Raw genomic sequence first — 9,649 nt, 5'->3', positions numbered from 1 at the left:
AAACTTCTTCTTTTGGGATTTTTGAGCTGAACACTTGGAGTATCTTGATGATTTCGGATGGTTTTCAGCATTTGATTTGTTTATTCTGTTCAAGCTTGGAATTGGTGAAGTGAGGGTTAATCTGTTTCTAGAGTGTAGACTGTAATTTGAGCGTTTCTTTCTTCGTTTTAACCACTTTTTATTATATGAACTCATGGCTATCTTTTTTTTTTTCATTTTAGGATGTGAAGTATTTAGAGAAGGGATTTTGATTTCACTTGTTGTTTTTTGTACAAATTGTTAGATTTCGAGTTCCTTGCCTTTTCTTAATTGTTTTGAATTCGTTTGATCCCTCATCTTATTTGGATATATGAATTGGTTAATTTTGGATCCAGTTCGGAAGACTGTGTTTTGGGTTTTTGAGATTTGAGTTTATATGTCACTTTATGTGCAAAAATGGGTATCTGAATTTTGGATCTGTTTTGATAGTGTAATAAATTGAGTGACAAGGCCCCTGGTTGTTTGTCCAAATAGTTCAATAGCTGCTCTATCTTTATCTGTAAAGTTGAGCTGGAATGCTATGTTGATTAATTATAACTTTAGAAGTAGCTCTGGACTGAATGATCTATCTAGGTATGTGGATCAACTAATAGTTAGGTAATAAATTCGAAGTTATGACTTTTAGATGCGAAATTGAAATTGATGCAGCTTGTATGGATGCTTTTTAAGGAGGAAGTTAATGATGGAAAATTTTAAACATCCAATGATTTTTGCGGTCTAACATGATTCTGCAATTATGCTGTCTGTGTACTGCTTCTATGTTATCATCATCTTCTTGCCTGTATCTTTAGTATAATTCTTGCTTATGTTTTAGTAACTTTTGGTACATCCTTTGCTAGAGGTTCATGATGAAGCTTGTATGCGAGTACTTGCAGGATAATGTATTTTTAGAGACTGCAACATGCTTTAATTGGCAATCCCAAATTTATGTCTCGTCTTTGTGCTTGTAACACAATCATGTTAAGCAAAAAGCCAATGGACTTGGCTGAAGTTTAATGTGTCAGCAGCAAGTATGATCACTGGTGTCAAAGTTGGTGGCAATTTTAAATGATCACTGGTGTCGAAGTTGGTGACAATTGTAATTAAGAAGGGGATCTTGCACTCTGAATTTTCTGTGTATTACGTCAATATGCCTCCACGGTAAGGGAAGTCTTCATCCAAAGAAGACAAAAAGAAAGCAAGCAAGGAGAGTTTCATTGATGCTATTAATCGTAAGCTTAAGATCACATCTGATGGAAAATCCACTAGCAGATCAGGGGGTTCTCGAAGGAGCCGTGCTGTTTTGGAAAGGGGATCTCTCTCATGTCCCATCACGATCACCATCACCCTCCGTGCAAGTATCATGCTGTCAAAGTTTTGCTGAAAGGCCTCATGCCCAACCACTTCCTCTTCCTGCAGGGCATCATGCTAATGTTTTACGAGCCAATTCTGGAATTAGTGCATCAATAAGACCAGGAATCGAAAGAGGTTCTAAGCCATTACTGTTTTTACCCTTGCCAAACTTGTAGAATTTGCTAAGAAACTGGATCGTGCTGATGGCGAGGGAGATTTTGCTACTGCTTCTGTTTCTAGTGATAGTTCTATTGATAGTGATGACCCGTCTGATTCCCGTAGCCCCCTGACTTCTGATTATGAGAATGGAAAGAGAACTGCAGCGAACAGTCCATCTGGGTGAGTAACTAATTTGATATCATTTAAACTTATAGTGTTTGTGAACTGTCCTTTCAGATCTTATATGTCATCCCTGATTAATTATCATTTTAATTTTTATGTAGCACAAAGCACATGGATCATTTGCTTGATGTCAATCAGCAGGACTCCAAAGAGATACTGAAACCAGCTAATGTATTATTTAATAATCAGTACCTATCCTCATCACCTAAGCGAGGACCGACGAACAGTCATGTGCAGAATTTACAGATTCCTCAACGTGGTGCTTTCTCTAGTGCTGCGGACAGCTCAATGTCAAGTCATTCAAGAAGTCCAATGAGAGCATTTGGTCTTGAGCAAGTTTGGAACTCTGGTCCTGGCACTGGAAAACCTTTCTCTGATATAGTTTTCCTGGGATCTGGACACTGTTCTAGTCCAGGTTCAGGCCATAATTCTGTGGGTGGAGATATGTCTGGACAGTTGCTTTGGCCACAAAGCAGGTGTAGCCCTGAGCGTTCTCCTATACCTAGTCCCAGAATGACAAGCCCTGGTCCCAGCTCTAGAATACACAGTGGTGCTGTCACCCCTTTGCATCCACGAGCAGCAGGGGCTGCCACTGAGTCACCTACAAGCCGACCCGATGATGAGAAACAAGCCATAGGTTGCCTCTTCCCCCAATAACAATATCTAACACTTGCCCTTTTTCTCCTGGGTATTCTGCAGCAACATCTCCATCCTTACCCCGAAGTCCTGGTAGGGCAGAAAACCCAACAAGCCCTTACTCCCGCTGGAAGAAAGGACGATTGCTGGGGAGGGGTACATTTGGACATGTCTATATTGGTTTTAACAGGTGGTCAAAGGTGTTATTGATCGTGGCAACTTTATCTTTATGTGAGATTGCTCCCAGCTTTTTTTTTCTTCTAATTATAATGTCTGAGCTTGGATAAATGATTGTTAACATTATCATCAAATTTGAATGTGGGCGCTCCTGGTTCAAGGTTACTGATCTTCTTGTTTTCCCATGTGGTGGTTTACACAAGCACAGCACACTCAAACTCTTGCAAATTTTTATTGCTATTTTCATGTTTCAATTGTTCTCTCCCTTTCTCTCTTCCCATTTCCCCGTTGCTAAAGGAGAAAAGCACAACCCGGCAACCGTGAATCGGTGGCCACGGGGTTACATAACAAAAGCCCCTATACTCTCTTTATCCTCTGTTTAAACCGCTCGAAACCCTCAACCCTTTCAAACCCTAAACCAAAAACAATTACCCCTTTTTGTTTACCTTAGGTATGGTGGCCTAGCTTTGGTCTCGGTGAAACCCACGGCAGAGGTATCTCGAAAGGTAATCTCTTCAATCCTCTTTTCTTTTTTTTCGTTTTCTTTTTCTTTTCGGGGTTTTTCTCAGTTCTCTGTTCCCCGAATGGTCTCTCTTTTCTTCACTCTCCTCTATTTTATTTTGATGCATGAGATGACTTGGTGATTGATGGATTTGAGCCTCTGTTATAGCCCGATTTCATTGGGATATCCTTGTGATTTGGTGAGATTTTCCTTCTCTGTTTTTTTGAATGATAGGAGTAGAATAGGTCACTGTTGGATGGATGTTATCACTGTTAGTGCAGGTTTGAGAATGGCAATGGCCGGCTACTCGACAATGGCTCACACGGGGATGGAAATCCGGCTTGAGCGGCGGTGGGAATTGAGCTTTAGTTTAGGGTTTAAAACCCTAATTGGATATTGATCTGGACCGTTAGATGGGTCCAGATCAGACAGTCTTGATGGTGCGGCGTTGATGATTAGGGTAAACCCTAATCTTTGTTTGGGTTGTTGAGTGTGCTTGGAATTGGGCCTGTTCGGGTCAGACCTGATCACTTATTGGGCTTCGAGTGGACTGGGTCTTGGATTTGGGCTCATTAGGCTTCGGGCTGTGAAACCTACAAAATGTAAATGTAATAATTAATAATAATAATAATAATAATAATAAAATGATAATAATAATATAATAATATTTTTAATAATAAAAAGAAGAAAACAGGTGTTTACAGCCTCCGTGTGGGGAAGTCTTCATCCAAAGAAGACAAAAAGAAAGCAAGCAAGGAGAGTTTCATTGATGCTATTAATCGTAAGCTTAAGATCACATCTGATGGAAAATCCACTAGCAGATCAGGGGGTTCTCGAAGATCTCTCTCTCATGTCCCATCACCATCACCCTCCGTGCAAGTATCACGCTGTCAAAGTTTTGCTGAAAGGCCTCATGCCCAACCACTTCCTCTTCCTGCAGGGCATCATGCTAATGTTTTACGAGCCAATTCTGGAATTAGTGCATCAATAAGACCAGGAATCGAAAGAGGTTCTAAGCCATTACTGTTTTTACCCTTGCCAAACTTGTAGAATTTGCTAAGAAACTGGATCGTGCTGATGGCGAGGGAGATTTTGCTACTGCTTCTGTTTCTAGTGATAGTTCTATTGATAGTGATGACCCGTCTGATTCCCGTAGCCCCCTGACTTCTGATTATGAGAATGGAAAGAGAACTGCAGCGAACAGTCCATCTGGGTGAGTAACTAATTTGATATCATTTAAACTTATAGTGTTTGTGAACTGTCCTTTCAGATCTTATATGTCATCCCTGATCAATTATCATTTTAATTTTTATGTAGCACAAAGCACATGGATCATTTGCTTGATGTCAATCAGCAGGACTCCAAAGAGATACTGAAACCAGCTAATGTATTATTTAATAATCAGTACCTATCCTCATAACCTAAGCGAGGACCGACGAACAGTCATGTGCAGAATTTACAGATTCCTCAACGTGGTGCTTTCTCTAGTGCTGCGGACAGCTCAATGTCAAGTCCTTCATGAAGTCCAATGAGAGCATTTGGTCTTGAGCAAGTTTGGAACTCTGGTCCTGGCACTGGAAAACCTTTCTCTGATATAGTTTTCCTGGGATCTGGACACTGCTCTAGTCCAGGTTCAGGCCATAATTCTGTGGGTGGAGATATGTCTGGACAGTTGCTTTGGCCACAAAGCAGGTGTAGCCCTGAGTGTTCTCCTATAACTAGTCCCAGAATGACAAGCCCTGGTCCCAGCTCTAGAATACACAGTGGTGCTGTCACCCCTTTGCATCCACGAGCAGCGGGGGCTGCCACTGAGTCACCTACAAGCCGACCCGATGATGGGAAACAGAAAAGCCATAGGTTGCCTCTTCCCCCAATAACAATATCTAACACTTGCCCTTTTTCTCCTGGGTATTCTGCAGCAACATCTCCATCCTTACCCCGAAGTCCTGGTAGGGCAGAAAACCCAACAAGCCCTTACTCCCGCTGGAAGAAAGGACGATTGCTGGGGAGGGGTACATTTGGACATGTCTATATTGGTTTTAACAGGTGTGTCAAAGGTGTTATTGATCGTGGCAACTTTATCTTTATGTGAGATTGCTCCCAGCTTTTTTTTTTTCTTCTAATTATAATGTCTGAGCTTGGATAAATGATTGTTAACATTATCATCAAATTTGAATGTTGGCGCTCCTGGTTCAAGGTTACTGATCTTCTTGTTTTCCCATGTGATGGTTTACACAAGCACAGCACACTCAAACTCTTGCAAATTTTTATTGCTATTTTCATGTTTCAATTGTTCTCTCTTTTTCATTCTTTCTCCCCTTCTTTTTCATGCATTAGTGAAAGCGGGGAGATGTGTGCAATGAAGGAAGTGACCTTGTTTTCTGATGATTCCAAATCAAAGGAAAGTGCACAGCAGTGGGGACAGGCATGTCTTTTTATTTTTGATTTTTTTTTGTTAAAAAGACATTTTCCGGAAATTATGGTTTTAAGAACAAGAATGTTTTCCTTAATGTTCATTTAAGTTTTTATTTTTATTTTGGTGTTAATAATTTAGGTTATCTTTATACTTATGGACAGTGTTTTGGCAGGAAATTATGCTGCTTAGTCACTTAAATATAGTGCAATATTATGGATATGAAACCGTGAGTCTTTTTTGGTTTTGATTTAAGACCTTGTAAAAGGGCATTTCTGTAACTGTTTTGTCATCATTAGTTCACATTCAATATAAATAGATCAATTCGAGCAGTTGATTTATTCTAAGTCCATTGTATACCTTTTTATTTCATGAACAGGTAGATGATAAACTTTACATATACTTGGAGTATGTTTCTGGTGGCTCCATCTATAAACTTCTTCAAGAGTATGGTCCGTTTGGTGAAATCGCCATTCGAAATTATACTCAACAAATTTTGTCTGGATTGGCTTACTTGCATGCTAAAAATACTGTTCATAGGTGAGTTTATTTTCCAGTTATTTCTTGGGATTTTACGCTGGGAATAAATCCAATGTGTCAATCATGTTGGAGTATCATTTGCTATTTTGTGCAATATGTTCAGAGACATAAAAGGTGCAAATATACTGGTTGACCCCAATGGACGTGTGAAACTGGCTGATTTTGGGATGGCAAAGCACGTAAGAGCACTTTATCTACAATTTCATAATTATTGGTTTTACCTACAAAATAAAAAAACAAGTCATGCATATGCTGTTTTGTTTAACTAAAATAGATCCTCACATCTGATATTATCTTAAGTAATTTGAATTCCTGAGTCATTTTATTAAAATAAAACCTACTATCCTAATCATAGTAAGAAAAAGTAATTCCTGCATTTTCACTGCTTATTAGATAGGATACTTAATGCACGATTGCACATATTGTTTGTCTCTAGATGCTTATATTGGTTATCTGACATAATTTGCAGATTACAGGGTCCTCTTGTCCACTATCGTTCAAAGGAAGCCCCTATTGGATGGCACCTGAGGTCTACATGGTTCAATAGTGTCTATTCCAATGTCATTATTTCTTTGTTGATTTTTATTAATGTTTTTTATTCCATATCCTGCTCCAGGTTATAAAGAACTCAAATGGATGCAACTTAGCTGTTGATATATGGAGCCTTGGGTGCACTGTGTTGGAGATGGCTACCACAATACCACCTTGAAGCCAGTATGAAGGGGTAAATGAATTTTAATATACACAGGCATGAATTTGGAATTTTCCTGATACTGTGAAAAATAAGTGTCATCATTAATACAGCAAAGCATTTTTGCTTTTCGACTGTCTTTTTTTGTACTACTTCAAAGGTTGCTGCAATGTTCAAAATTGGCAACGGTAAAGAACTTCCAACAATTCCGGATAGTCTTTTGGATGAGGGAAAGGACTTTGTGAGGCTGTGTTTACAAAGGAATCCATTACATCGCCCTACAGCATCTTGGCTTCTAGAGCATCCTTTTGTGAAAAATGCTGCACCGCTGGAGAGAGGCCCATTTTCAGTGCCGATGCATCAGATCCATCACATGCAGTTACAAATGCAATGAAAACACTGGTATAGACATAATTAAAAGTTCTGTATATTTGATTTTGTTGATCATTATCATCTGTTCAGGTTTTTATCGACATTGCTGACTGCTGCATTCTGCTTTTCAATATCTCATTAGGGAATAGGAAATGCTAGAAATTTTCCATACATAGATTCAGAGGGTATGGATGGGCTTCCATGCAGAGCTTTAAAAGCAGGATCAGGATCCAGGTCTTTCTTTCTCTCTCCCTATCATGGATGCACTTGTTCACACATGTAAACGACTGGTACTTGTAGGTGCAACTTAGACATGGATGCCTAAAATGTGCATATGAGTGGTTATGCTGCTTACAAACTGAGTAGACAGAGGGCCATTGGTTGCTTTGAGCTTAAAATAGCTCAACTTTTAGAAGAACTAGCAAAATTACTGAGATGTGATATACATTTCTTGAACAATGAGAACAATGATGCTGTTGGCGTATAAGGGGAAAAGTTAACGTAATAGACCGCTTTTTCATCTATTACTTCCATGGTAGTGACATGATATCAGTCATAGATGGTTCAACATCCAATCAATATATAGAACAAATTTTTAACTTGATTCTAACAATATTACATATCATTATAATGTATGTTTTTATTAGATGGTGTATTATGTTTTCATGAATGATTATAGATTGATGACATGTAACTAAGGCCTTTTTTTCTGCCAAATCCTTTGGTCTCCATACCTTGCCCCCCCTGGATTCTTGGTGTATTGAATTGTATCTACTTTCACAATTGCATTTAGAGAAAATGCGACTGCCACCAAGAGTTTGACATGTCAACAGTAACTACTCTGATCTATATTTGATCATTATCTTTCAGTGTTATCATGATTTATATCGTATAATTATTTATGCTCCATTGCAGTGATGTTCATACACCAAGGAACATGTCATGCCCAGTTTCTCCCAGTGGCAGCCCTCTACTACATGCAAGGTCTCCACAAAATTTTAGCGGAAGGATGTCCCCCTCTCCTATATCTAGCACTCATGCTCTCTCTGGTTCATCCACTCCTCTTACAGGTGGTTGTGGTGCCATTCCATTTCATCACCAAAAACAACCAATTACCTACTTGCATGAAGGTATTGGAATAATCCCAAGGTCCCACAATAATGTATACAAATGCTAGCAACCCTTATCAAGAACCCAAGCCTGACATGTTTCGAGGGATTTTACAAGCTTCAAATTCTTCTCAAGAAATGATTTCATCAGATACTGGTGCTTTTGGAAAACAGTATGGATGGCCTGGGCATGGGGATCATAGGGAACTCTATGATGGACAGCCAGGCCTGGCTGATCATGTGTCTCAGCAACTTTTGAGGGACCATTTGAAGTTGAAACAATCACTGGACCTTAATCCAGGTTCATCAATGCCAGGTTGTAATGGAGGAATCTAGTCTGCTCCAGAAATCTGTCAGGGAAAGGGCCTCCAGGCATTTTACATGCTTTCTGGTGCTAGGGGTGATTTATTTCCTAAAAATTTGGGTTACAGGTTCAAATTTTCTCGGAGATAATACATACTTTTCGGTGGTAGGGGATGGATATTAGCTGCATTCAAAACATTGCCGATGGTGCGAATACTCTTTTGGTACGTATTTCACCATCATAGTAGACAATCTATTATCATTTGAGAGTAGACCGCGAAGTAAGTTCAAAACCAAACTCTGCTCTAGAGATCGACCTAAGCAGTTCCGACATGGACATCTGCTAGTGTAAACTGAACTGTACATTTATTACACCCAAGAAACACAGTTAGAGAAGAGTTGTTCTTTTTGCAAATTTTCCCTCTACGATTTTTACAGGTTGATGAACAGTTACTGGGGATTGAAGTTATTGTACAGAAGGTGGGGGAACAAAACCCCAGTCCTAGGCTTTCGTCAAGATGAATTGTGGAAATTAGCTGAGACTAGTCTTTGTAATTTTATCTTTCTACATAGCAACTCAGCAAAAACTTGGTTGTGACTGTTGATATTGGTATATCACTCTACCAGCATTTTGTTAAACTCTAATTTAACTTGTATTTACATCCTAACATTAGGAAATGAAAACTATGTTGAAAAGTTGATTTGGCAGATGTCTGCTGTTTTTTTTGGGTTGTAAATAGATGTGCACATTTGTCGGATTTCAATCTGATCCGGATCGGTTTTTATCCGATCCGGTTTTTTCCCATAGAAAAAAAATCGGTTTATAAAATAACCGGTTCGGTTTCTAACCGGTTTGGAGGGTCGGATATCTTAACCGGTGTAACCGGTTTCGGTTTTAAAAAAACCGGTTTTTTTTAAAAACCGGTTATAAAAAAACCGATTTTAATATTCCAGATTGCTCATAGGGAACTGATTCTTCCCCAAAGGGGTACCGATTCCTCACTGAATGGTTTGACTCCGAGATTTCCAGAATGCTCGGAGGGAACCGATTCCCCCATAGGGGGTACCGATTTCCCCCTATTCAACGGTCGAAATATTTGAATTTTACACTTAGGGAACCGATTCTCTATGAGAGAAAACCGATTCCCTATGAGAGGGTATCGATTCCCCCACGCTCTAAGCATTTTTATTAA

At 39.3% G+C, this 9,649-nt stretch overlaps 1 pseudogene; it reads left to right on the top strand.

Annotated features, from left to right (window-relative positions):
• Positions 1–807: 807 nt before the first annotated feature.
• Positions 808–9,164, top strand: LOC120172036 (annotated as a pseudogene).
• The last annotated feature ends 485 nt before the right edge of the window (positions 9,165–9,649 follow it).

This window comes from Hibiscus syriacus, unplaced genomic scaffold (assembly GCF_006381635.1).
Source record: "Hibiscus syriacus cultivar Baekdansim isolate YM2019G1 unplaced genomic scaffold, ASM638163v2 tig00111841_pilon, whole genome shotgun sequence".
Taxonomy (NCBI): Eukaryota; Viridiplantae; Streptophyta; class Magnoliopsida; order Malvales; family Malvaceae; genus Hibiscus; species Hibiscus syriacus.
This window is presented reverse-complemented; position numbering and strand designations above follow the sequence as displayed.